The 22,379-nt window shown below is 43.2% G+C and overlaps 25 non-coding genes across 25 annotated transcripts; all 25 read left to right on the forward strand.

The window, feature by feature from the left end:
- The first annotated feature begins 517 nt into the window (after window positions 1–517).
- trnaq-cug (transfer RNA glutamine (anticodon CUG)) lies at window positions 518–588 on the forward strand. Its single transcript has one exon. It is a non-coding gene; the product is annotated as a tRNA-Gln (tRNA).
- Window positions 589–2,013: 1,425 nt separating this feature from the next.
- Window positions 2,014–2,085, forward strand: trnaq-cug (transfer RNA glutamine (anticodon CUG)). The gene has a single exon. It is a non-coding gene; the product is annotated as a tRNA-Gln (tRNA).
- A 168-nt stretch (window positions 2,086–2,253) lies between these two features.
- trnal-cag (transfer RNA leucine (anticodon CAG)) lies at window positions 2,254–2,336 on the forward strand. Its single transcript has one exon. It is a non-coding gene; the product is annotated as a tRNA-Leu (tRNA).
- Window positions 2,337–2,771: 435 nt separating this feature from the next.
- Window positions 2,772–2,843, forward strand: trnaq-cug (transfer RNA glutamine (anticodon CUG)). The gene has a single exon. It is a non-coding gene; the product is annotated as a tRNA-Gln (tRNA).
- A 1,427-nt stretch (window positions 2,844–4,270) lies between these two features.
- On the forward strand, window positions 4,271–4,341 carry trnaq-cug (transfer RNA glutamine (anticodon CUG)). The gene has a single exon. It is a non-coding gene; the product is annotated as a tRNA-Gln (tRNA).
- A 1,425-nt stretch (window positions 4,342–5,766) lies between these two features.
- trnaq-cug (transfer RNA glutamine (anticodon CUG)) lies at window positions 5,767–5,838 on the forward strand. The gene has a single exon. It is a non-coding gene; the product is annotated as a tRNA-Gln (tRNA).
- Window positions 5,839–6,006: 168 nt separating this feature from the next.
- trnal-cag (transfer RNA leucine (anticodon CAG)) lies at window positions 6,007–6,089 on the forward strand. Its single transcript has one exon. It is a non-coding gene; the product is annotated as a tRNA-Leu (tRNA).
- Window positions 6,090–8,023: 1,934 nt separating this feature from the next.
- On the forward strand, window positions 8,024–8,094 carry trnaq-cug (transfer RNA glutamine (anticodon CUG)). The gene has a single exon. It is a non-coding gene; the product is annotated as a tRNA-Gln (tRNA).
- A 1,424-nt stretch (window positions 8,095–9,518) lies between these two features.
- trnaq-cug (transfer RNA glutamine (anticodon CUG)) lies at window positions 9,519–9,589 on the forward strand. Its single transcript has one exon. It is a non-coding gene; the product is annotated as a tRNA-Gln (tRNA).
- A 1,425-nt stretch (window positions 9,590–11,014) lies between these two features.
- Window positions 11,015–11,086, forward strand: trnaq-cug (transfer RNA glutamine (anticodon CUG)). Its single transcript has one exon. It is a non-coding gene; the product is annotated as a tRNA-Gln (tRNA).
- A 168-nt stretch (window positions 11,087–11,254) lies between these two features.
- On the forward strand, window positions 11,255–11,337 carry trnal-cag (transfer RNA leucine (anticodon CAG)). Its single transcript has one exon. It is a non-coding gene; the product is annotated as a tRNA-Leu (tRNA).
- A 1,180-nt stretch (window positions 11,338–12,517) lies between these two features.
- Window positions 12,518–12,588, forward strand: trnaq-cug (transfer RNA glutamine (anticodon CUG)). Its single transcript has one exon. It is a non-coding gene; the product is annotated as a tRNA-Gln (tRNA).
- An 899-nt stretch (window positions 12,589–13,487) lies between these two features.
- On the forward strand, window positions 13,488–13,570 carry trnal-cag (transfer RNA leucine (anticodon CAG)). Its single transcript has one exon. It is a non-coding gene; the product is annotated as a tRNA-Leu (tRNA).
- A 673-nt stretch (window positions 13,571–14,243) lies between these two features.
- trnal-cag (transfer RNA leucine (anticodon CAG)) lies at window positions 14,244–14,326 on the forward strand. Its single transcript has one exon. It is a non-coding gene; the product is annotated as a tRNA-Leu (tRNA).
- A 673-nt stretch (window positions 14,327–14,999) lies between these two features.
- Window positions 15,000–15,082, forward strand: trnal-cag (transfer RNA leucine (anticodon CAG)). Its single transcript has one exon. It is a non-coding gene; the product is annotated as a tRNA-Leu (tRNA).
- Window positions 15,083–15,517: 435 nt separating this feature from the next.
- On the forward strand, window positions 15,518–15,589 carry trnaq-cug (transfer RNA glutamine (anticodon CUG)). The gene has a single exon. It is a non-coding gene; the product is annotated as a tRNA-Gln (tRNA).
- A 168-nt stretch (window positions 15,590–15,757) lies between these two features.
- On the forward strand, window positions 15,758–15,840 carry trnal-cag (transfer RNA leucine (anticodon CAG)). Its single transcript has one exon. It is a non-coding gene; the product is annotated as a tRNA-Leu (tRNA).
- Window positions 15,841–17,032: 1,192 nt separating this feature from the next.
- On the forward strand, window positions 17,033–17,104 carry trnaq-cug (transfer RNA glutamine (anticodon CUG)). Its single transcript has one exon. It is a non-coding gene; the product is annotated as a tRNA-Gln (tRNA).
- A 686-nt stretch (window positions 17,105–17,790) lies between these two features.
- Window positions 17,791–17,862, forward strand: trnaq-cug (transfer RNA glutamine (anticodon CUG)). The gene has a single exon. It is a non-coding gene; the product is annotated as a tRNA-Gln (tRNA).
- Window positions 17,863–18,775: 913 nt separating this feature from the next.
- trnal-cag (transfer RNA leucine (anticodon CAG)) lies at window positions 18,776–18,858 on the forward strand. The gene has a single exon. It is a non-coding gene; the product is annotated as a tRNA-Leu (tRNA).
- A 429-nt stretch (window positions 18,859–19,287) lies between these two features.
- Window positions 19,288–19,359, forward strand: trnaq-cug (transfer RNA glutamine (anticodon CUG)). Its single transcript has one exon. It is a non-coding gene; the product is annotated as a tRNA-Gln (tRNA).
- Window positions 19,360–20,277: 918 nt separating this feature from the next.
- Window positions 20,278–20,360, forward strand: trnal-aag (transfer RNA leucine (anticodon AAG)). The gene has a single exon. It is a non-coding gene; the product is annotated as a tRNA-Leu (tRNA).
- A 429-nt stretch (window positions 20,361–20,789) lies between these two features.
- Window positions 20,790–20,861, forward strand: trnaq-cug (transfer RNA glutamine (anticodon CUG)). The gene has a single exon. It is a non-coding gene; the product is annotated as a tRNA-Gln (tRNA).
- A 502-nt stretch (window positions 20,862–21,363) lies between these two features.
- Window positions 21,364–21,436, forward strand: trnak-cuu (transfer RNA lysine (anticodon CUU)). The gene has a single exon. It is a non-coding gene; the product is annotated as a tRNA-Lys (tRNA).
- Window positions 21,437–21,888: 452 nt separating this feature from the next.
- Window positions 21,889–21,961, forward strand: trnak-uuu (transfer RNA lysine (anticodon UUU)). The gene has a single exon. It is a non-coding gene; the product is annotated as a tRNA-Lys (tRNA).
- The last annotated feature ends 418 nt before the right edge of the window (window positions 21,962–22,379 follow it).

Here is a 22,379-nt window from a genome sequence, read left to right on the forward strand (position 1 = left end):
TGTTTCCAGTCAGGATGGCCGAGAGGTCCAAGGCGCTGCGTTCAGGTCGCAGTCGCCACTGGAGGCGTGGGTTCGAATCCCACTTCTGACAGCAACTGTCTTTCACTGGTTCCGTTGCCTGTTACATGACATTGTGGAAAAAAAGGTCAGCAATGCTTTGTATGTTAAGGAGCAGGCATTTGACAACATACTCCGCAACAGCAGCATTTGTAAGCCTCTACATTATCAACCTGTGTAATCTTACCATGTGTCTGTATACAGTTGGCAGACATGTTAATGGATTCATTGTTTGTAGGAAGTCCTTCAAAACAATTTCTCGACTTGCCATTTCCCAAATCCTCTGCTGAGCTTACTAAAATTCTTAAGTTAGCCTGAAGCGGTTGCTGTGTCTTGTTAGCTTCCTTGTCATTGATACCAGTGTATGCCTTCTTTGTCCTATTCCCTGCACAGATAGCATACTAGCGGATGCCAAATAGGAAACTGTCTACCAAAACTGTGTATTTCTCTGGGGCATAGTGGTTCCATGGTGTAATGGTTAGCACTCTGGACTCTGAATCCAGTGTCTGAGTTGAAATCTCAGTGGAACCTGACTTTAAGCTAGAGTAAAGGTCAAACTGCAACCTTTCCGCATCTAACTAAAAGTACGATGGCAGTCATGGGACTAGTGCGGCCATCTTGCTTCAGGTCTCATGTTGTTTTCAAAGTCATATGTTATGATATCTATGATAAATTCCATTGAATTTAGAGTTGTTTCCAGTCAGGATGGCCGAGCGGTCCAAGGCGCTGCGTTCAGGTCGCAGTCTCCACTGGAGGCGTGGTTTCTAATCCCACTTCTGACAGCAACTGTCTTTCACTGGTTCCGCTGCCTGTTACATGACATTGTGGAAAAAAAGGTCAGCAATGCTTTGTATGTTAAGGAGCAGGCATTTGACAAAATAGTCTGCAGCATTTGTAAGCCTCTACATTATCAACCTGTGTAATCTTACCATGTGTCTGTATACAGTTGGCAGACATGTTACTGGATTCATTCATTCATTGTTTGTAGGAAGTCCTTGCCATTTCCCAAATCCTCTGCTGAGCTTACTAAAATTCTTAAGTTAGCCTGAAGTGGTTGCTGTGTCTTGTTAGCTTCCTTGTCATTGGTACCAGTGTATGCCTTCTTTGTCCTATTCCCTGCACAGATAGCATACTAGCGGATGCCAAATAGGAAACTGTCTACCAAAACTGTGTATTTCTCTGGGGCATAGTGGTTCCATGGTGTAATGGTTAGCACTCTGGACTCTGAATCCAGTGTCTGAGTAGAAATCTCAGTGGAACCTGACTTTAAGCTAGAGTAGAGGTCAAACTGCAACCTTTCCACATCTAACTAAAAGTACGATGGCAGTCATGGGACTAGTGCGGCCATCTTGCTTCAGGTCTCATGATGTTTTCAAAGTCATATGTTATGATATCTATGATAAATTCCATTGAATTTAGAGTTGTTTCCAGTCAGGATGGCCGAGCGGTCCAAGGCGCTGCGTTCAGGTCGCAGTCTCCACTGGAGGCGTGGGTTTGAATCCCACTTTTTACAGCAACTGTTTTTCACTGGTTCCGTTGCTTGTTACTTGATATTGTGAAAAAAAGGTCAGCAATGCTTTGTATGTTAAGGAGCAGGCATTTGACAAAATAGTCTGCTACTACTGCAACTGCAGCATTTGTAAGCCTCTACATTATCAACCTGTGTAATCTTACCATGTGTCTGTATACAGTTGGCAGACATGTTACTGGATTCATTCATTCATTGTTTGTAGGAAGTCCTTCAAAACAATTTCTCTTCTTGCCATTTCCCAAATCCTCTGCTGAGCTTACTAAAATTCTTAAGTTAGCCTGAAGCGGTTGCTGTGTCTTGTTAGCTTCCTTGTCATTGGTACCAGTGTATGCCTTCTTTGTCCTATTCCCTGCACAGATAGCATACTAGCGGATGCCCATATAAGAAACTGTCTACCAAAACTGTGTATTTCTCTGGGGCATAGTGGTTCCATGGTGTAATGGTTAGCACGCTGTACTCTGAATCCAGTGATCTGAGTTCAAATCTCAGTGGAACCTGACTTTAAGCTAGAGTAGAGGTCAAACTGCAACCTTTCCGCATCTCACTAAAAGTACGAAGGCAGTCATGGGACTGGTGCGGCCATCTTGCTTCAGGTCTCATGATGTTTTCAAAGTCATATGTTATGATATCTATGATAAATTCCATTGAATTTAGAGTTGTTTCCAGTCAGGATGGTCGAGCGGTCCAAGGCGCTGCGTTCAGGTCGCAGTCTCCACTGGAGGCGTGGGTTCGAATCCCACTTCTGACAGCAACTGTCTTTCACTGGTTCCGTTGCCTGTTACATGACATTGTGGAAAAAAAGGTCAGCAATGCTTTGTATGTTAAGGAGCAGGCATTTGACAAAATACTCCACTACTACTGCAACAGAAGCATTTGTAAGCCTCTACATTATCAACCTGTGTAATCTTACCATGTGTCTGTATACAGTTGGCAGACATGTTATTGGATTCATTGTTTGTAGGAAGTCCTTCAAAAGAATTTCTCGACTTGCCATTTCCCAAATCCTCTGCTGAGCTAACTAAAATTCTTAAGTTAGCCTGAAGCGGTTGCTGTGTCTTGTTAGCTTCCTTGTCATTGGTACCAGTGTATGCCTTCTTTGTCCTATTCCCTGCACAGATAGCATACTAGCGGATGCCAAATAGGAAACTGTCTACCAAAACTGTGTATTTCTCTGGGGCATAGTGGTTCCATGGTGTAATGGTTAGCACTCTGGACTCTGAATCCAGTGATCTGAGTTCAAATCTCAGTGGAACCTGACTTTAAGCTAGAGTAGAGGTCAACTGCAACCTTTCCGCATCTAACTAAAAGTACGATGGCAGTCATGGGACTAGTGCGGCCATCTAGCTTCAGGTCTCATGATGTTTTCAAAGTCATATGTTATGATATCTATGATAAATTCCATTGAATTTAGAGTTGTTTACAGTCAGGATGGCCGAGCGTTCCAAGGCGCTGCGTTCAGGTCGCAGTCTCCACTGGAGGCGTGGGTTCGAATCCCACTTCTGACAGCAACTGTTTTTCACTGGTTCCGTTGCCTGTTACTTGATATTGTGAAAAAAAGGTCAGCAATGCTTTGTATGTTAAGGAGCAGGCATTTGACAAAATAGTCTGCTACTACTGCAACTGCAGCATTTGTAAGCCTCTACATTATCAGCCTGTGTAATCTTACCATGTGTCTGTATACAGTTGGCAGACATGTTACTGGATTCATTCATTCATTGTTTGTAGGAAGTCCTTGCCATTTCCCAAATCCTCTGCTGAGCTTACTAAAATTCTTAAGTTAGCCTGAAGCGGTTGCAGTGTCTTGTTAGCTTCCTTGTCATTGGTACCAGTGTATGCCTTCTTTGTCCTATTCCCTGCACAGATAGCATACTAGCGGATGCCAAATAGGAAACTGTCTACCAAAACTGTGTATTTCTCTGGGGCATAGTGGTTCCATGGTGTAATGGTTAGCACTCTGGACTCTGAATCCAGTGTCTGAGTAGAAATCTCAGTGGAACCTGACTTTAAGCTAGAGTAAAGGTCAAACTGCAACCTTTCCGCATCTAACTAAAAGTACGATGGCAGTCCTGGGACTGGTGCGGCCATCTTGCTTCAAGTCTCATGATGTTTTCAATGTCATATATTATGATATCTATGATAAAATCCATTGAATTTAGAGTTGTTTCCAGTCAGGATGGCCGAGAGGTCCAAGGCGCTGCGTTCAGGTCGCAGTCGCCACTGGAGGCGTGGGTTCGAATCCCACTTCTGACAGCAACTGTCTTTCACTGGTTCCGTTGCCTGTTACATGACATTGTGGAAAAAAAGGTCAGCAATGCTTTGTATGTTAAGGAGCAGGCATTTGACAACATACTCCACTACTGCAACAGCAGCATTTGTAAGCCTCTACATTATCAACCTGTGTAATCTTACCATGTGTCTGTATACAGTTGGCAGACATGTTAATGGATTCATTGTTTGTAGGAAGTCCTTCAAAACAATTTCTCGACTTGCCATTTCCCAAATCCTCTGCTGAGCTTACTAAAATTCTTAAGTTAGCCTGAAGCGGTTGCTGTGTCTTGTTAGCTTCCTTGTCATTGATACCAGTGTATGCCTTCTTTGTCCTATTCCCTGCACAGATAGCATACTAGCGGATGCCAAATAGGAAACTGTCTACCAAAACTGTGTATTTCTCTGGGGCATAGTGGTTCCATGGTGTAATGGTTAGCACTCTGGACTCTGAATCCAGTGTCTGAGTTGAAATCTCAGTGGAACCTGACTTTAAGCTAGAGTAAAGGTCAAACTGCAACCTTTCCGCATCTAACTAAAAGTACGATGGCAGTCATGGGACTAGTGCGGCCATCTTGCTTCAGGTCTCATGTTGTTTTCAAAGTCATATGTTATGATATCTATGATAAATTCCATTGAATTTAGAGTTGTTTCCAGTCAGGATGGCCGAGCGGTCCAAGGCGCTGCGTTCAGGTCGCAGTCTCCACTGGAGGCGTGGTTTCTAATCCCACTTCTGACAGCAACTGTCTTTCACTGGTTCCGCTGCCTGTTACATGACATTGTGGAAAAAAAGGTCAGCAATGCTTTGTATGTTAAGGAGCAGGCATTTGACAAAATAGTCTGCAGCATTTGTAAGCCTCTACATTATCAACCTGTGTAATCTTACCATGTGTCTGTATACAGTTGGCAGACATGTTACTGGATTCATTCATTCATTGTTTGTAGGAAGTCCTTGCCATTTCCCAAATCCTCTGCTGAGCTTACTAAAATTCTTAAGTTAGCCTGAAGTGGTTGCTGTGTCTTGTTAGCTTCCTTGTCATTGGTACCAGTGTATGCCTTCTTTGTCCTATTCCCTGCACAGATAGCATACTAGCGGATGCCAAATAGGAAACTGTCTACCAAAACTGTGTATTTCTCTGGGGCATAGTGGTTCCATGGTGTAATGGTTAGCACTCTGGACTCTGAATCCAGTGTCTGAGTAGAAATCTCAGTGGAACCTGACTTTAAGCTAGAGTAGAGGTCAAACTGCAACCTTTCCACATCTAACTAAAAGTACGATGGCAGTCATGGGACTAGTGCGGCCATCTTGCTTCAGGTCTCATGATGTTTTCAAAGTCATATGTTATGATATCTATGATAAATTCCATTGAATTTAGAGTTGTTTCCAGTCAGGATGGCCGAGCGGTCCAAGGCGCTGCGTTCAGGTCGCAGTCTCCACTGGAGGCGTGGGTTTGAATCCCACTTTTTACAGCAACTGTTTTTCACTGGTTCCGTTGCTTGTTACTTGATATTGTGAAAAAAAGGTCAGCAATGCTTTGTATGTTAAGGAGCAGGCATTTGACAAAATAGTCTGCTACTACTGCAACTGCAGCATTTGTAAGCCTCTACATTATCAACCTGTGTAATCTTACCATGTGTCTGTATACAGTTGGCAGACATGTTACTGGATTCATTCATTCATTGTTTGTAGGAAGTCCTTCAAAACAATTTCTCTTCTTGCCATTTCCCAAATCCTCTGCTGAGCTTACTAAAATTCTTAAGTTAGCCTGAAGCGGTTGCTGTGTCTTGTTAGCTTCCTTGTCATTGGTACCAGTGTATGCCTTCTTTGTCCTATTCCCTGCACAGATAGCATACTAGCGGATGCCCATATAAGAAACTGTCTACCAAAACTGTGTATTTCTCTGGGGCATAGTGGTTCCATGGTGTAATGGTTAGCACGCTGTACTCTGAATCCAGTGATCTGAGTTCAAATCTCAGTGGAACCTGACTTTAAGCTAGAGTAGAGGTCAAACTGCAACCTTTCCGCATCTCACTAAAAGTACGAAGGCAGTCATGGGACTGGTGCGGCCATCTTGCTTCAGGTCTCATGATGTTTTCAAAGTCATATGTTATGATATCTATGATAAATTCCATTGAATTTAGAGTTGTTTCCAGTCAGGATGGTCGAGCGGTCCAAGGCGCTGCGTTCAGGTCGCAGTCTCCACTGGAGGCGTGGGTTCGAATCCCACTTCTGACAGCAACTGTCTTTCACTGGTTCCGTTGCCTGTTACATGACATTGTGGAAAAAAAGGTCAGCAATGCTTTGTATGTTAAGGAGCAGGCATTTGACAAAATACTCCACTACTACTGCAACAGAAGCATTTGTAAGCCTCTACATTATCAACCTGTGTAATCTTACCATGTGTCTGTATACAGTTGGCAGACATGTTATTGGATTCATTGTTTGTAGGAAGTCCTTCAAAAGAATTTCTCGACTTGCCATTTCCCAAATCCTCTGCTGAGCTAACTAAAATTCTTAAGTTAGCCTGAAGCGGTTGCTGTGTCTTGTTAGCTTCCTTGTCATTGGTACCAGTGTATGCCTTCTTTGTCCTATTCCCTGCACAGATAGCATACTAGCGGATGCCAAATAGGAAACTGTCTACCAAAACTGTGTATTTCTCTGGGGCATAGTGGTTCCATGGTGTAATGGTTAGCACTCTGGACTCTGAATCCAGTGATCTCAGTTCAAATCTCAGTGGAACCTGACTTTAAGCTAGAGTAGAGGTCAACTGCAACCTTTCCGCATCTAACTAAAAGTACGATGGCAGTCATGGGACTAGTGCGGCCATCTAGCTTCAGGTCTCATGATGTTTTCAAAGTCATATGTTATGATATCTATGATAAATTCCATTGAATTTAGAGTTGTTTACAGTCAGGATGGCCGAGCGTTCCAAGGCGCTGCGTTCAGGTCGCAGTCTCCACTGGAGGCGTGGGTTCGAATCCCACTTCTGACAGCAACTGTTTTTCACTGGTTCCGTTGCCTGTTACTTGATATTGTGAAAAAAAGGTCAGCAATGCTTTGTATGTTAAGGAGCAGGCATTTGACAAAATAGTCTGCTACTACTGCAACTGCAGCATTTGTAAGCCTCTACATTATCAGCCTGTGTAATCTTACCATGTGTCTGTATACAGTTGGCAGACATGTTACTGGATTCATTCATTCATTGTTTGTAGGAAGTCCTTGCCATTTCCCAAATCCTCTGCTGAGCTTACTAAAATTCTTAAGTTAGCCTGAAGCGGTTGCAGTGTCTTGTTAGCTTCCTTGTCATTGGTACCAGTGTATGCCTTCTTTGTCCTATTCCCTGCACAGATAGCATACTAGCGGATGCCAAATAGGAAACTGTCTACCAAAACTGTGTATTTCTCTGGGGCATAGTGGTTCCATGGTGTAATGGTTAGCACTCTGGACTCTGAATCCAGTGTCTGAGTAGAAATCTCAGTGGAACCTGACTTTAAGCTAGAGTAAAGGTCAAACTGCAACCTTTCCGCATCTAACTAAAAGTACGATGGCAGTCCTGGGACTGGTGCGGCCATCTTGCTTCAAGTCTCATGATGTTTTCAATGTCATATATTATGATATCTATGATAAAATCCATTGAATTTAGAGTTGTTTCCAGTCAGGATGGCCGAGAGGTCCAAGGCGCTGCGTTCAGGTCGCAGTCGCCACTGGAGGCGTGGGTTCGAATCCCACTTCTGACAGCAACTGTCTTTCACTGGTTCCGTTGCCTGTTACATGACATTGTGGAAAAAAAGGTCAGCAATGCTTTGTATGTTAAGGAGCAGGCATTTGACAACATACTCCACTACTGCAACAGCAGCATTTGTAAGCCTCTACATTATCAACCTGTGTAATCTTACCATGTGTCTGTATACAGTTGGCAGACATGTTAATGGATTCATTGTTTGTAGGAAGTCCTTCAAAACAATTTCTCGACTTGCCATTTCCCAAATCCTCTGCTGAGCTTACTAAAATTCTTAAGTTAGCCTGAAGCGGTTGCTGTGTCTTGTTAGCTTCCTTGTCATTGATACCAGTGTATGCCTTCTTTGTCCTATTCCCTGCACAGATAGCATACTAGCGGATGCCAAATAGGAAACTGTCTACCAAAACTGTGTATTTCTCTGGGGCATAGTGGTTCCATGGTGTAATGGTTAGCACTCTGGACTCTGAATCCAGTGTCTGAGTTGAAATCTCAGTGGAACCTGACTTTAAGCTAGAGTAAAGGTCAAACTGCAACCTTTCCGCATCTAACTAAAAGTACGATGGCAGTCATGGGACTAGTGCGGCCATCTTGCTTCAGGTCTCATGTTGTTTTCAAAGTCATATGTTATGATATCTATGATAAATTCCATTGAATTTAGAGTTGTTTCCAGTCAGGATGGCCGAGCGGTCCAAGGCGCTGCGTTCAGGTCGCAGTCTCCACTGGAGGCGTGGTTTCTAATCCCACTTCTGACAGCAACTGTCTTTCACTGGTTCCGCTGCCTGTTACATGACATTGTGGAAAAAAAGGTCAGCAATGCTTTGTATGTTAAGGAGCAGGCATTTGACAAAATAGTCTGCTGCATTTGTAAGCCTCTACATTATCAACCTGTGTAATCTTACCATGTGTCTGTATACAGTTGGCAGACATGTTACTGGATTCATTCATTCATTGTTTGTAGGAAGTCCTTGCCATTTCCCAAATCCTCTGCTGAGCTTACTAAAATTCTTAAGTTAGCCTGAAGTGGTTGCTGTGTCTTGTTAGCTTCCTTGTCATTGGTACCAGTGTATGCCTTCTTTGTCCTATTCCCTGCACAGATAGCATACTAGCGGATGCCAAATAGGAAACTGTCTACCAAAACTGTGTATTTCTCTGGGGCATAGTGGTTCCATGGTGTAATGGTTAGCACTCTGGACTCTGAATCCAGTGTCTGAGTAGAAATCTCAGTGGAACCTGACTTTAAGCTAGAGTAGAGGTCAAACTGCAACCTTTCCACATCTAACTAAAAGTACGATGGCAGTCATGGGACTAGTGCGGCCATCTTGCTTCAGGTCTCATGATGTTTTCAAAGTCATATGTTATGATATCTATGATAAATTCCATTGAATTTAGAGTTGTTTCCAGTCAGGATGGCCGAGCGGTCCAAGGCGCTGCGTTCAGGTCGCAGTCTCCACTGGAGGCGTGGGTTTGAATCCCACTTTTTACAGCAACTGTTTTTCACTGGTTCCGTTGCTTGTTACTTGATATTGTGAAAAAAAGGTCAGCAATGCTTTGTATGTTAAGGAGCAGGCATTTGACAAAATAGTCTGCTACTACTGCAACTGCAGCATTTGTAAGCCTCTACATTATCAACCTGTGTAATCTTACCATGTGTCTGTATACAGTTGGCAGACATGTTACTGGATTCATTCATTCATTGTTTGTAGGAAGTCCTTCAAAACAATTTCTCTTCTTGCCATTTCCCAAATCCTCTGCTGAGCTTACTAAAATTCTTAAGTTAGCCTGAAGCGGTTGCTGTGTCTTGTTAGCTTCCTTGTCATTGATACCAGTGTATGCCTTCTTTGTCCTATTCCCTGCACAGATAGCATACTAGCGGATGCCAAATAGGAAACTGTCTACCAAAACTGTGTATTTCTCTGGGGCATAGTGGTTCCATGGTGTAATGGTTAGCACTCTGGACTCTGAATCCAGTGTCTGAGTTGAAATCTCAGTGGAACCTGACTTTAAGCTAGAGTAAAGGTCAAACTGCAACCTTTCCGCATCTAACTAAAAGTACGATGGCAGTCATGGGACTAGTGCGGCCATCTTGCTTCAGGTCTCATGTTGTTTTCAAAGTCATATGTTATGATATCTATGATAAATTCCATTGAATTTAGAGTTGTTTCCAGTCAGGATGGCCGAGCGGTCCAAGGCGCTGCGTTCAGGTCGCAGTCTCCACTGGAGGCGTGGTTTCTAATCCCACTTCTGACAGCAACTGTCTTTCACTGGTTCCGCTGCCTGTTACATGACATTGTGGAAAAAAAGGTCAGCAATGCTTTGTATGTTAAGGAGCAGGCATTTGACAAAATAGTCTGCTGCATTTGTAAGCCTCTACATTATCAACCTGTGTAATCTTACCATGTGTCTGTATACAGTTGGCAGACATGTTACTGGATTCATTCATTCATTGTTTGTAGGAAGTCCTTGCCATTTCCCAAATCCTCTGCTGAGCTTACTAAAATTCTTAAGTTAGCCTGAAGTGGTTGCTGTGTCTTGTTAGCTTCCTTGTCATTGGTACCAGTGTATGCCTTCTTTGTCCTATTCCCTGCACAGATAGCATACTAGCGGATGCCAAATAGGAAACTGTCTACCAAAACTGTGTATTTCTCTGGGGCATAGTGGTTCCATGGTGTAATGGTTAGCACTCTGGACTCTGAATCCAGTGTCTGAGTAGAAATCTCAGTGGAACCTGACTTTAAGCTAGAGTAGAGGTCAAACTGCAACCTTTCCACATCTAACTAAAAGTACGATGGCAGTCATGGGACTAGTGCGGCCATCTTGCTTCAGGTCTCATGATGTTTTCAAAGTCATATGTTATGATATCTATGATAAATTCCATTGAATTTAGAGTTGTTTCCAGTCAGGATGGCCGAGCGGTCCAAGGCGCTGCGTTCAGGTCGCAGTCTCCACTGGAGGCGTGGGTTTGAATCCCACTTTTTACAGCAACTGTTTTTCACTGGTTCCGTTGCTTGTTACTTGATATTGTGAAAAAAAGGTCAGCAATGCTTTGTATGTTAAGGAGCAGGCATTTGACAAAATAGTCTGCTACTACTGCAACTGCAGCATTTGTAAGCCTCTACATTATCAACCTGTGTAATCTTACCATGTGTCTGTATACAGTTGGCAGACATGTTACTGGATTCATTCATTCATTGTTTGTAGGAAGTCCTTCAAAACAATTTCTCTTCTTGCCATTTCCCAAATCCTCTGCTGAGCTTACTAAAATTCTTAAGTTAGCCTGAAGCGGTTGCTGTGTCTTGTTAGCTTCCTTGTCATTGGTACCAGTGTATGCCTTCTTTGTCCTATTCCCTGCACAGATAGCATACTAGCGGATGCCCATATAAGAAACTGTCTACCAAAACTGTGTATTTCTCTGGGGCATAGTGGTTCCATGGTGTAATGGTTAGCACGCTGTACTCTGAATCCAGTGATCTGAGTTCAAATCTCAGTGGAACCTGACTTTAAGCTAGAGTAGAGGTCAAACTGCAACCTTTCCGCATCTCACTAAAAGTACGAAGGCAGTCATGGGACTGGTGCGGCCATCTTGCTTCAGGTCTCATGATGTTTTCAAAGTCATATGTTATGATATCTATGATAAATTCCATTGAATTTAGAGTTGTTTCCAGTCAGGATGGTCGAGCGGTCCAAGGCGCTGCGTTCAGGTCGCAGTCTCCACTGGAGGCGTGGGTTCGAATCCCACTTCTGACAGCAACTGTCTTTCACTGGTTCCGTTGCCTGTTACATGACATTGTGGAAAAAAAGGTCAGCAATGCTTTATATGTTAAGGAGCAGGCATTTGACAAAATACTCCACTACTACTGCAACAGAAGCATTTGTAAGCCTCTACATTATCAACCTGTGTAATCTTACCATGTGTCTGTATACAGTTGGCAGACATGTTATTGGATTCATTGTTTGTAGGAAGTCCTTCAAAAGAATTTCTCGACTTGCCATTTCCCAAATCCTCTGCTGAGCTAACTAAAATTCTTAAGTTAGCCTGAAGCGGTTGCTGTGTCTTGTTAGCTTCCTTGTCATTGGTACCAGTGTATGCCTTCTTTGTCCTATTCCCTGCACAGATAGCATACTAGCGGATGCCAAATAGGAAACTGTCTACCAAAACTGTGTATTTCTCTGGGGCATAGTGGTTCCATGGTGTAATGGTTAGCACTCTGGACTCTGAATCCAGTGATCTCAGTTCAAATCTCAGTGGAACCTGACTTTAAGCTAGAGTAGAGGTCAACTGCAACCTTTCCGCATCTAACTAAAAGTACGATGGCAGTCATGGGACTAGTGCGGCCATCTAGCTTCAGGTCTCATGATGTTTTCAAAGTCATATGTTATGATATCTATGATAAATTCCATTGAATTTAGAGTTGTTTACAGTCAGGATGGCCGAGCGTTCCAAGGCGCTGCGTTCAGGTCGCAGTCTCCACTGGAGGCGTGGGTTCGAATCCCACTTCTGACAGCAACTGTTTTTCACTGGTTCCGTTGCCTGTTACTTGATATTGTGAAAAAAAGGTCAGCAATGCTTTGTATGTTAAGGAGCAGGCATTTGACAAAATAGTCTGCTACTACTGCAACTGCAGCATTTGTAAGCCTCTACATTATCAGCCTGTGTAATCTTACCATGTGTCTGTATACAGTTGGCAGACATGTTACTGGATTCATTCATTCATTGTTTGTAGGAAGTCCTTGCCATTTCCCAAATCCTCTGCTGAGCTTACTAAAATTCTTAAGTTAGCCTGAAGCGGTTGCTGTGTCTTGTTAGCTTCCTTGTCATTGATACCAGTGTATGCCTTCTTTGTCCTATTCCCTGCACAGATAGCATACTAGCGGATGCCAAATAGGAAACTGTCTACCAAAACTGTGTATTTCTCTGGGGCATAGTGGTTCCATGGTGTAATGGTTAGCACTCTGGACTCTGAATCCAGTGTCTGAGTTGAAATCTCAGTGGAACCTGACTTTAAGCTAGAGTAAAGGTCAAACTGCAACCTTTCCGCATCTAACTAAAAGTACGATGGCAGTCATGGGACTAGTGCGGCCATCTTGCTTCAGGTCTCATGTTGTTTTCAAAGTCATATGTTATGATATCTATGATAAATTCCATTGAATTTAGAGTTGTTTCCAGTCAGGATGGCCGAGCGGTCCAAGGCGCTGCGTTCAGGTCGCAGTCTCCACTGGAGGCGTGGTTTCGAATCCCACTTCTGACAGCAACTGTCTTTCACTGGTTCCGCTGCCTGTTACATGCCATTGTGGAAAAAAAGGTCAGCAATGCTTTGTATGTTAAGGAGCAGGCATTTGACAAAATAGTCTGCTGCATTTGTAAGCCTCTACATTATCAACCTGTGTAATCTTACCATGTGTCTGTATACAGTTGGCAGACATGTTACTGGATTCATTCATTCATTGTTTGTAGGAAGTCCTTGCCATTTCCCAAATCCTCTGCTGAGCTTACTAAAATTCTTAAGTTAGCCTGAAGCGGTTGCAGTGTCTTGTTAGCTTCCTTGTCATTGGTACCAGTGTATGCCTTCTTTGTCCTATTCCCTGCACAGATAGCATACTAGCGGATGCCAAATAGGAAACTGTCTACCAAAACTGTGTATTTCTCTGGGGCATAGTGGTTCCATGGTGTAATGGTTAGCACTCTGGACTCTGAATCCAGTGTCTGAGTAGAAATCTCAGTGGAACCTGACTTTAAGCTAGAGTAAAGGTCAAACTGCAACCTTTCCGCATCTAACTAAAAGTACGATGGCAGTCCTGGGACTGGTGCGGCCATCTTGCTTCAAGTCTCATGATGTTTTCAATGTCATATATTATGATATCTATGATAAAATCCATTGAATTTAGGGTTGTTTCCAGTCAGGATGGCCGAGCGGTCCAAGGCGCTGCGTTCAGGTCGCAGTCTCCACTGGAGGCGTGGGTTCGAATCCCACTTCTGACAGCAACTGTCTTTCACTGGTTCCGTTGCCTGTTACATGACATTGTGAAAAAAAGTCAGCAATGCTTTGTATGTTAAGGAGCAGGCATTTGACAAAATAGTCTGCTACTACTGCAACAGCAGCATTTGTAAGCCTCTACATTATCAACCTGTGTAATCTTGCCATGTGTCTGTATACAGTTGGCAGACATGTTATTGGATTCATTGTTTGTAGGAAGTCCTTCAAAACAATTTCTCGACTTGCAATTTCCCAAATCCTCTGCTGAGCTTACTAAAATTCTTAAGTTAGCCTGAAGCGGTTGCTGTGTCTTGTTAGCTTCCTTGTCATTGGTACCAGTGTATGCCTTCTTTGTCCTATTCCCTGCACAGATAGCATACTAGCGGATGCCAAATAGGAAACTGTCTACCAAAACTGTGTATTTCTCTGGGGCATAGTGGTTCCATGGTGTAATGGTTAGCACTCTGGACTCTGAATCCAGTGTCTGAGTAGAAATCTCAGTGGAACCTGACTTTAAGCTAGAGTAAAGGTCAAACTGCAACCTTTCCGCACCTAACTAAAAGTACGATGGCAGTCCTGTGATTAGTGCGGCCATCTTGCTTCAGGTCTCATGATGTTTTCAAAGTCATATATTATGATATCTATGATAAATTTCGATTGAATTTAGAGTTGTGTCCAGTCAGGATGGCCGAGCGGTCCAAGGCGCTGCGTTCAGGTCGCAGTCTCCACTGGAGGCGTGGGTTCGAATCCCACTTCTGACAGCAACTGTTTTTCACTGGTTCCGTTGCCTGTTACTTGATATTGTGAAAAAAAGGTCAGCAATGCTTTGTATGTTAAGGAGCAGGCATTTGACAAAATAGTCTGCTACTACTGCAACTGCAGCATTTGTAAGCCTCTACATTATCAACCTGTGTAATCTTACCATGTGTCTGTATACAGTTGGCAGACATGTTAATGGATTCATTGTTTGTAGGAAGTCCTTCAAAAGAATTTCTCGACTTGCCATTTCCCAAATCCTCTGCTGAGCTTACTAAAATTCTTAAGTTAGCCTGAAGCGGTTGCTGTGTCTTGTTAGTGTCCTTGTCATTGGTACCAGTGTATGCCTTCTTTGTCCTATTCCCTGCACAGATAGCATACTAGCGGATGCCAAATACGAAACTGTCTACCAAAACTGTGTATTTCTCTGGGGCATAGTGGTTCCATGGTGTAATGGTTAGCACTCTGGACTCTGAATCCAGTGTCTAAGTAGAAATCTCAGTGGAACCTGACTTTAAGCCAGAGTAAAGGTCAAACTGCAACCTTTCCGCATCTAACTAAAAGTACGATGGCAGTCCTGGGACTGGTGCGGCCATCTTGCTTCAAGTCTCATGATGTTTTCAATGTCATATATTATGATATCTATGATAAATTCCATTGAATTTAGAGTTGTTTCCAGTCAGGATGGCCGAGCGGTCCAAGGCGCTGCGTTCAGGTCGCAGTCTCCACTGGAGGCGTGGGTTCGAATCCCACTTCTGACAGCAACTGTCTATCACTGGTTCTGTTGCCTGTTACATGACATTGTGGAAAAAAAGGTCAGCAATGCTTTGTATGTTAAGGAGCAGGCATTTGACAAAATACTCCACTACTACTGCAACAGCAGCATTTGTAAGCCTCTACATTATCAACCTGTGTAATCTTACCATGTGTCTGTATACAGTTGGCAGACATGTTATTGGATTCATTGTTTGTAGGAAGTCCTTCAAAACAATTTCTCTTCTTGCCATTTCCCAAATCCTCTGCTGAGCTTACTAAAATTCTTAAGTTAGCCTGAAGCGGTTGCTGTGTCTTGTTAGCTTCCTTGTCATTGATACCAGTGTATGCCTTCTTTGTCCTATTCCCTGCACAGATAGCATACTAGCGGATGCCAAATAGGAAACTGTCTACCAAAACTGTGTATTTCTCTGGGGCATAGTGGTTCCATGGTGTAATGGTTAGCACTCTGGACTCTGAATCCAGTGATCTGAGTTCAAATCTCAGTGGAACCTGACTTTAAGCTAGAGTAGAGGTCAAACTGCAACCTTTCCGCATCTAACTAAAAGTACGATGGCAGTCATGGGACTAGTGCGGCCATCTTGCTTCAGGTCTCATGTTGTTTTCAAAGTCATATGTTATGATATCTATGATAAATTCCATTGAATTTAGAGTTGTTTCCAGTCAGGATGGCCGAGCGGTCCAAGGCGCTGCGTTCAGGTCGCAGTCTCCACTGGAGGCGTGGGTTCGAATCCCACTTCTGACAGCAACTGTCTTTCACTGGTTCCGTTGCCTGTTACATGACATTGTGGAAAAAAAGGTCAGCAATGCTTTGTATGTTAAGGAGCAGGCATTTGACAAAATACTCCACTACTACTGCAACTGCAGCATTTGTAAGCCTCTACATTATCAACCTGTGTAATCTTACCATGTGTCTGTATACAGTTGGCAGACATGTTATTGGATTCATTGTTTGTAGGAAGTCCTTCAAAACAATTTCTCAACTTGCCATTTCCCAAATCCTCTGCTGAGCTTATTAAAATTCTTAAGTTAGCCTGAAGCGGTTGCTGTGTCTTGTTAGCTTCCTTGTCATTGGTACCAGTGTATGCCTTCTTTGTCCTATTCCCTGCACAGATAGCATACTAGCGGATGCCAAATACGAAACTGTCTACCAAAACTGTGTATTTCTCTGGGGCATAGTGGTTCCATGGTGTAATGGTTAGCACTCTGGACTCTGAATCCAGTGTCTGAGTAGAAATCTCAGTGGAACCTGACTTTAAGCTAGAGTAAAGGTCAAACTGCAACCTTTCCGCATCTAACTAAAAGTACGATGGCTGTCCTGGGAAAGGTGCGGCCATCTTGCTTCAAGTCTCATGTTGTTTTCAAAGTCATATGTTATGATATCTATGATAAATTCCATTGAATTTAGAGTTGTTTCCAGTCAGGATGGCCGAGCAGTCCAAGGCGCTGCGTTCAGGTTGCAGTCTCCACTGGAGGCGTGGGTTCGAATCCCACTTCTGACAGCAACTGTCTTTCACTGGTTCCGTTGCCTGTTACATGACATTGTGGAAAAAAAGGTCAGCAATGCTTTGTATGTTAAGGAGCAGGCATTTGACAAAATACTCCACTACTACTGCAACAGCAGCATTTGTAAGCCTCTACATTATCAACCTGTGTAATCTTACCATGTGTCTGTATACAGTTGGCAGACATGTTATTGGATTCATTGTTTGTAGGAAGTCCTTCAAAACAATTTCTCTTCCTGCCATTTCCCAAATCCTCTGCTGAGCTTACTAAAATTCTTAAGTTAGCCTGAAGCGGTTGCTGTGTCTTGTTAGCTTCCTTGTCATTGATACCAGTGTATGCCTTCTTTGTCCTATTCCCTGCACAGATAGCATACTAGCGGATGCCAAATAGGAAACTGTCTACCAAAACTGTGTATTTCTCTGGGGCATAGTGGTTCCATGGTGTAATGGTTAGCACTCTGGACTCTGAATCCAGTGATCTGAGTTCAAATCTCAGTGGAACGTGACTCTAAGCTAGAGTAGAGGTCAAACTGCAACCTTTCCGCATCTAACTAAAAGTACGATGGCAGTCATGGGACTAGTGCGGCCATCTTGCTTCAGGTCTCATGTTGTTTTCAAAGTCATATGTTATGATATCTATGATAAATTCCATTGAATTAAGAGTTGTTTCCAGTCAGGATGGCCGAGCAGTCCAAGGCGCTGCGTTCAGGTTGCAGTCTCCACTGGAGGCGTGGGTTCGAATCCCACTTCTGACAGCAACTGTCTTTCACTGGTTCCGTTGCCTGTTACATGACATTGTGGAAAAAAAGGTCAGCAATGCTTTGTATGTTAAGGAGCAGGCATTTGACAAAATACTCCACTACTACTGCAACAGCAGCATTTGTAAGCCTCTACATTATGAACCTGTGTAATCTTACCATGTGTCTGTATACAGTTGGCAGACATGTTATTGGATTCATTGTTTGTAGGAATTCCTTCAAAACAATTTCTCTTCTTGCCATTTCCCAAATCCTCTGCTGAGCTTACTAAAATTCTTAAGTTAGCCTGAAGCGGTTGCTGTGTCTTGTTAGCTTCCTTGTCATTGATACCAGTGTATGCCTTCTTTGTCCTATTCCCTGCACAGATAGCATACTAGCGGATGCCAAATAGGAAACTGTCTACCAAAACTGTGTATTTCTCTGGGGCATAGTGGTTCCATGGTGTAATGGTTAGCACTCTGGACTCTGAATTCAGTGATCTGAGTTCAAATCTCAGTGGAACCTGACTTTAAGCTAGAGAAGAGGTCAAACTGCAACCTTTCCGCATCTAACTAAAAGTACGATGGCAGTCATGGGACTAGTGCGGCCATCTTGCTTCAGGTCTCATGTTGTTTTCAAAGTCATATGTTATGATATCTATGATAAATTCCATTGAATTTAGAGTGGTTTCCAGTCAGGATGGCCGAGCGGTTCAAGCCGCTGCGTTCAGGTTGCAGTCTCCACTGGAGGCGTGGGTTCGAATCCCACTTCTGACAGCAACTGTCTTTCACTGGTTCCGTTGCCTGTTACTTGATATTGTGAAAAAAAGGTCAGCAATGCTTTGTATGTTAAGGAGCAGGCATTTGACAAAATAGTCTGCTACTACTGCAACTGCAGCATTTGTAAGCCTCTACATTATCAACCTGTGTAATCTTACCATGTGTCTGTATACAGTTGGCAGACATGTTACTGGATTCATTCATTCATTGTTTGTAGGAAGTCCTTGCCATTTCCCAAATCCTCTGCTGAGCTTACTAAAATTCTTAAGTTAGCCTGAAGCGGTTGCAGTGTCTTGTTAGCTTCCTTGTCATTGGTACCAGTGTATGCCTTCTTTGTCCTATTCCCTGCACAGATAGCATACTAGCGGATGCCAAATAGGAAACTGTCTACCAAAACTGTGTATTTCTCTGGGGCATAGTGGTTCCATGGTGTAATGGTTAGCACGCTGGAATCTGAATCCAGTGTCTGAGTAGAAATCTCAGTGGAACCTGACTTTAAGCTTGAGTAAAGGTCAAACTGCAACCTTTCCGCATCTAACTAAAAGTACGATGGCAGTCCTGGGACTGGTGCGGCCATCTTGCTTCAAGTCTCATGATGTTTTCAATGTCATATATTATGATATCTATGATAAATTCCATTGAATTTAGAGTTGTTTCCAGTCAGGATGGCCGAGCGGTCCAAGGCGCTGCGTTCAGGTCGCAGTCTCCACTGGAGGCGTGGGTTCGAATCCCACTTCTGACAGCAACTGTCTTTCACTGGTTTCGTTGCCTGTTACATGACATTGTGGAAAAAAAGGTCAGCAATGCTTTGTATGTTAAGGAGCAGGCATTTGACAAAATACTCCACTGCAACAGCAGCATTTGTAAGACTCTACATTATCAACCTGTGTAATCTTACCATGTGTCTGTATACAGTTGGCAGACATGTTATTGGATTCATTGTTTGTAGGAAGTCCTTCAAAACAATTTCTCTTCTTGCCATTTCCCAAATCCTCTGCTGAGCTTACTAAAATTCTTAAGTTAGCCTGAAGCGGTTGCTGTGTCTTGTTAGCTTCCTTGTCATTGATACCAGTGTATGCCTTCTTTGTCCTATTCCCTGCACAGATAGCATACTAGCGGATGCCAAATAGGAAACTGTCTACCAAAACTGTGTATTTTTCTGGGGCATAGTGGTTCCATGGTGTAATGGTTAGCACTCTGGACTCTGAATCCAGTGATCTGAGTTCAAATCTCAGTGGAACCTGACTTTAAGCTAGAGTAGAGGTCAAACTGCAACCTTTCCGCATCTAACTAAAAGTACGATGGCAGTCATGGGACTAGTGCGGCCATCTTGCTTCAAGTCTCATGATGTTTTCAATGTCATATATTATGATATCTATGATAAATTCCATTGAATTTAGAGTTGTTTCCAGTCAGGATGGCCGAGCGGTCCAAGGAGCTGCGTTCAGGTCGCAGTCTCCACTGGAGGCGTGGGTTCGAATCCCACTTCTGACAGCAACTGTTTTTCCCTGGTTCTGTTACTTGATATTGTGAAAGAAAGGTCAGCAATGCTTTGTATGTTAAGGAGCAGGCATTTGACAAAATAGTCTGCTACTACTGCAACTGCAGCATTTGTAAGCCTCTACATTATCAACCTGTGTAATCTTACCATGTGTCTGTATACAGTTGGCAGACATGTTACTGGATTCATTGTTTGTAGGAAGTCCTTCAAAACAATTTCTCAACTTGCCATTTCCCAAATCCTCTGCTGAGCTTACTAAAATTCTTAAGTTAGCCTGAAGCGGTTGCTGTGTCTTGTTAGCTTCCTTGTCATTGGTACCAGTGTATGCCTTCTTTGTCCTATTCCCTGCACAGATAGCATACTAGCGGATGCCAAATACAAAACTGTCTACCAAAACTGTGTATTTCTCTGGGGCATAGTGGTTCCATGGTGTAATGGTTAGCACTCTCGACTCTGAATCCAATGATCTGAGTAGAAATCTCAGTAGAACCTGACTTTAAGCTCGAGTAAAGGTCAAACTGCAACCTTTCCGCATCTAACTAAAAGTACGATGGTTGTCCTGGGACTGGGGCGGCCATCTTGCATCAGGTCTCATGATGTTTTCAATGTCATATATTATGATATCTATGATAAATTCCATTGAATTTAGGGTTGTTTCCAGTCAGGATGGCCGAGCGGTCGAAGGCGCTGTGTTAAGGTCGCAGTCTCCACTGGAGGCGTGCGTTCGAATCCAACTTCTGACAGCAACTGATTCCGTTACCTGTTACATGATATTGTGAAAGAAAGGTCAGCTCAGCAATGCTTTGTATGTTAAGGAGCAGGCATTTGACAAAAACCTCCACTACTACTGCAACTGCAGCATTTGTAAGCCTCCACATTATCAACCTGTGTAATCTTACCATGTGTCTGTATACAGTTGGCAGACATGTTACTGGATTCATTTTTTGTAGGAAGTCCTTCAAAACAATTTCTCGACTTGCCATTTCCCAAATCCTCTGCTGAGCTTACTAAAATTCTTAAGTTAGCCTGAAGCGGTTGCTGTGTCTTGTTAGCTTGCTTGTCATTGGTACCAGTGTATGCCTTCTTTGTCCTATTCCCTGCACAGATAGCATACTAGCGGATGCCAAATAAGAAACTGTCTACCAAAACTGTGTATTTCTCTGGGGCATAGTGGTTCCATGGTGTAATGGTTAACACTCTGGACTCTGAATCCAGTGATCTGAGTTCGAATCTCTGTGGAACCTGACTTTAAGCTACAGTAAAGGTCAAACTGCAACCTTTCCGCATCTAACTAAAAGTACGATGGCAGTCCTGGGACTGGGGTGGCCATCTTGCATCAGGTCTCATGATTTTTTCAATGTCATATATTGTGATATCTATGATAAATTCCATTGAATTTAGGGTTGTTTCCAGTCAGGATGGCCGAGCGGTCCAAGGTCGCAGTCTCCATTGACGGCGTGGATTCGAATCCAACTTCTGACAGCAACTGTCTTTCACTGGTTCCGTTGCCTGTTACATGATATTGTGAAAGAAAGGTCAGCAATGCTTTGTATGTTAAGGAGCAGGCATTTGACAAAATACTCCACTACTACTGCAACAGCAGCATTTGTAAGCCTCTACATTATCAACCTGTTTAATCTTACCATGTGTCTGTATCCAGTTGGCAGACATGTTACTGGATTCATTGTTTGTAGGAAGTCCTTCAAAACAATTTCTCAACTTTCTAGAAAGAATGCCGTTTTCGAAGCCTGGATGGCTCAGTTGGCAGACCATCAGACTCTTAATCTGAGGGTCCAGGGTTCAAGTCCCTGTTCAGGCTTCAAGTGTAATGTAGGTTTGACATGTGTATTTGGTCTTTCCTAATTCATGGAGGTTCACATTGTGAATGTTGCCGTTAATGCATTTGGTGGACCGCATGTTCTGGGAACATGTACTTTAGCACAGTTGTCGTTAACGTCCTATATATTCAGACACTTTCATTTACACTTAGCCAACAAATCAAATTTCATCCGTCTTGGTTTACACAAGCCACATGCGAATCAGGGTCAACCGTTCCAAAATCCACTCATGGAGGTCTGCCTGTGGCCATGAGTGAGTTGTGAATTTGGTTAGTTCTTTGCACTTTCAGATTCCCCTTTAACATCTGTGATTGTCCAAGGCTACATTCAACTTTGCGTCAACCCTCCTCCAGTCCTGAATCTGAGGTAATGGACAAAGTTCTTATGGTTTTCTCCCAAAAACACTGTCGTTAGAAAGAATGCCATTTTCGAAGCCTGGATGGCTCAGTCGGCAGAGCATCAGACTTTTAATCTGAGGGTGGAGGGTTCAAGTCCCTGTTCAGGCGTGATGTTTAATGTTATTGTGACTTGTCCGTTAGGTTTGTCGTCATTTATGGAGGTTCACATTGTCATTGGTGCATTTGGTGGACCGCATGTTCTGGGAACATGTACTTTAGTACAGTTATCGCTAACGGCCCATTTATTAGGATACTTTCATTTACATTTAGCCAATAAATCTAATTTCATCCGTCTTAGTTTACAGAAGCCACATGCAAATCAGGGTCTACCGTTCCCAAATCCACTCATGGAGGTCTGCCTGTGGCCATGAGTGAGTTGTGAATTTGGTTAGTTCTTTGCACTTTCAGATTCCCCTTTAACATCTGTGATTGTCCAAGGCTACATTCAACTTTGCGTCAACCCTCCTCCAGTCCAGAATCTGAGGTAACGGACAAAGTTCTTATGGTTTTCTCCCAAACACACTTT

The sequence above is a fragment of the Cebidichthys violaceus genome, unplaced genomic scaffold (genome assembly GCF_023349555.1).
Source record: "Cebidichthys violaceus isolate CVI_PGR_0920_01 unplaced genomic scaffold, fCebVio1.0.p SCAF_9, whole genome shotgun sequence".
Taxonomy (NCBI): Eukaryota; Metazoa; Chordata; class Actinopteri; order Perciformes; family Stichaeidae; genus Cebidichthys; species Cebidichthys violaceus.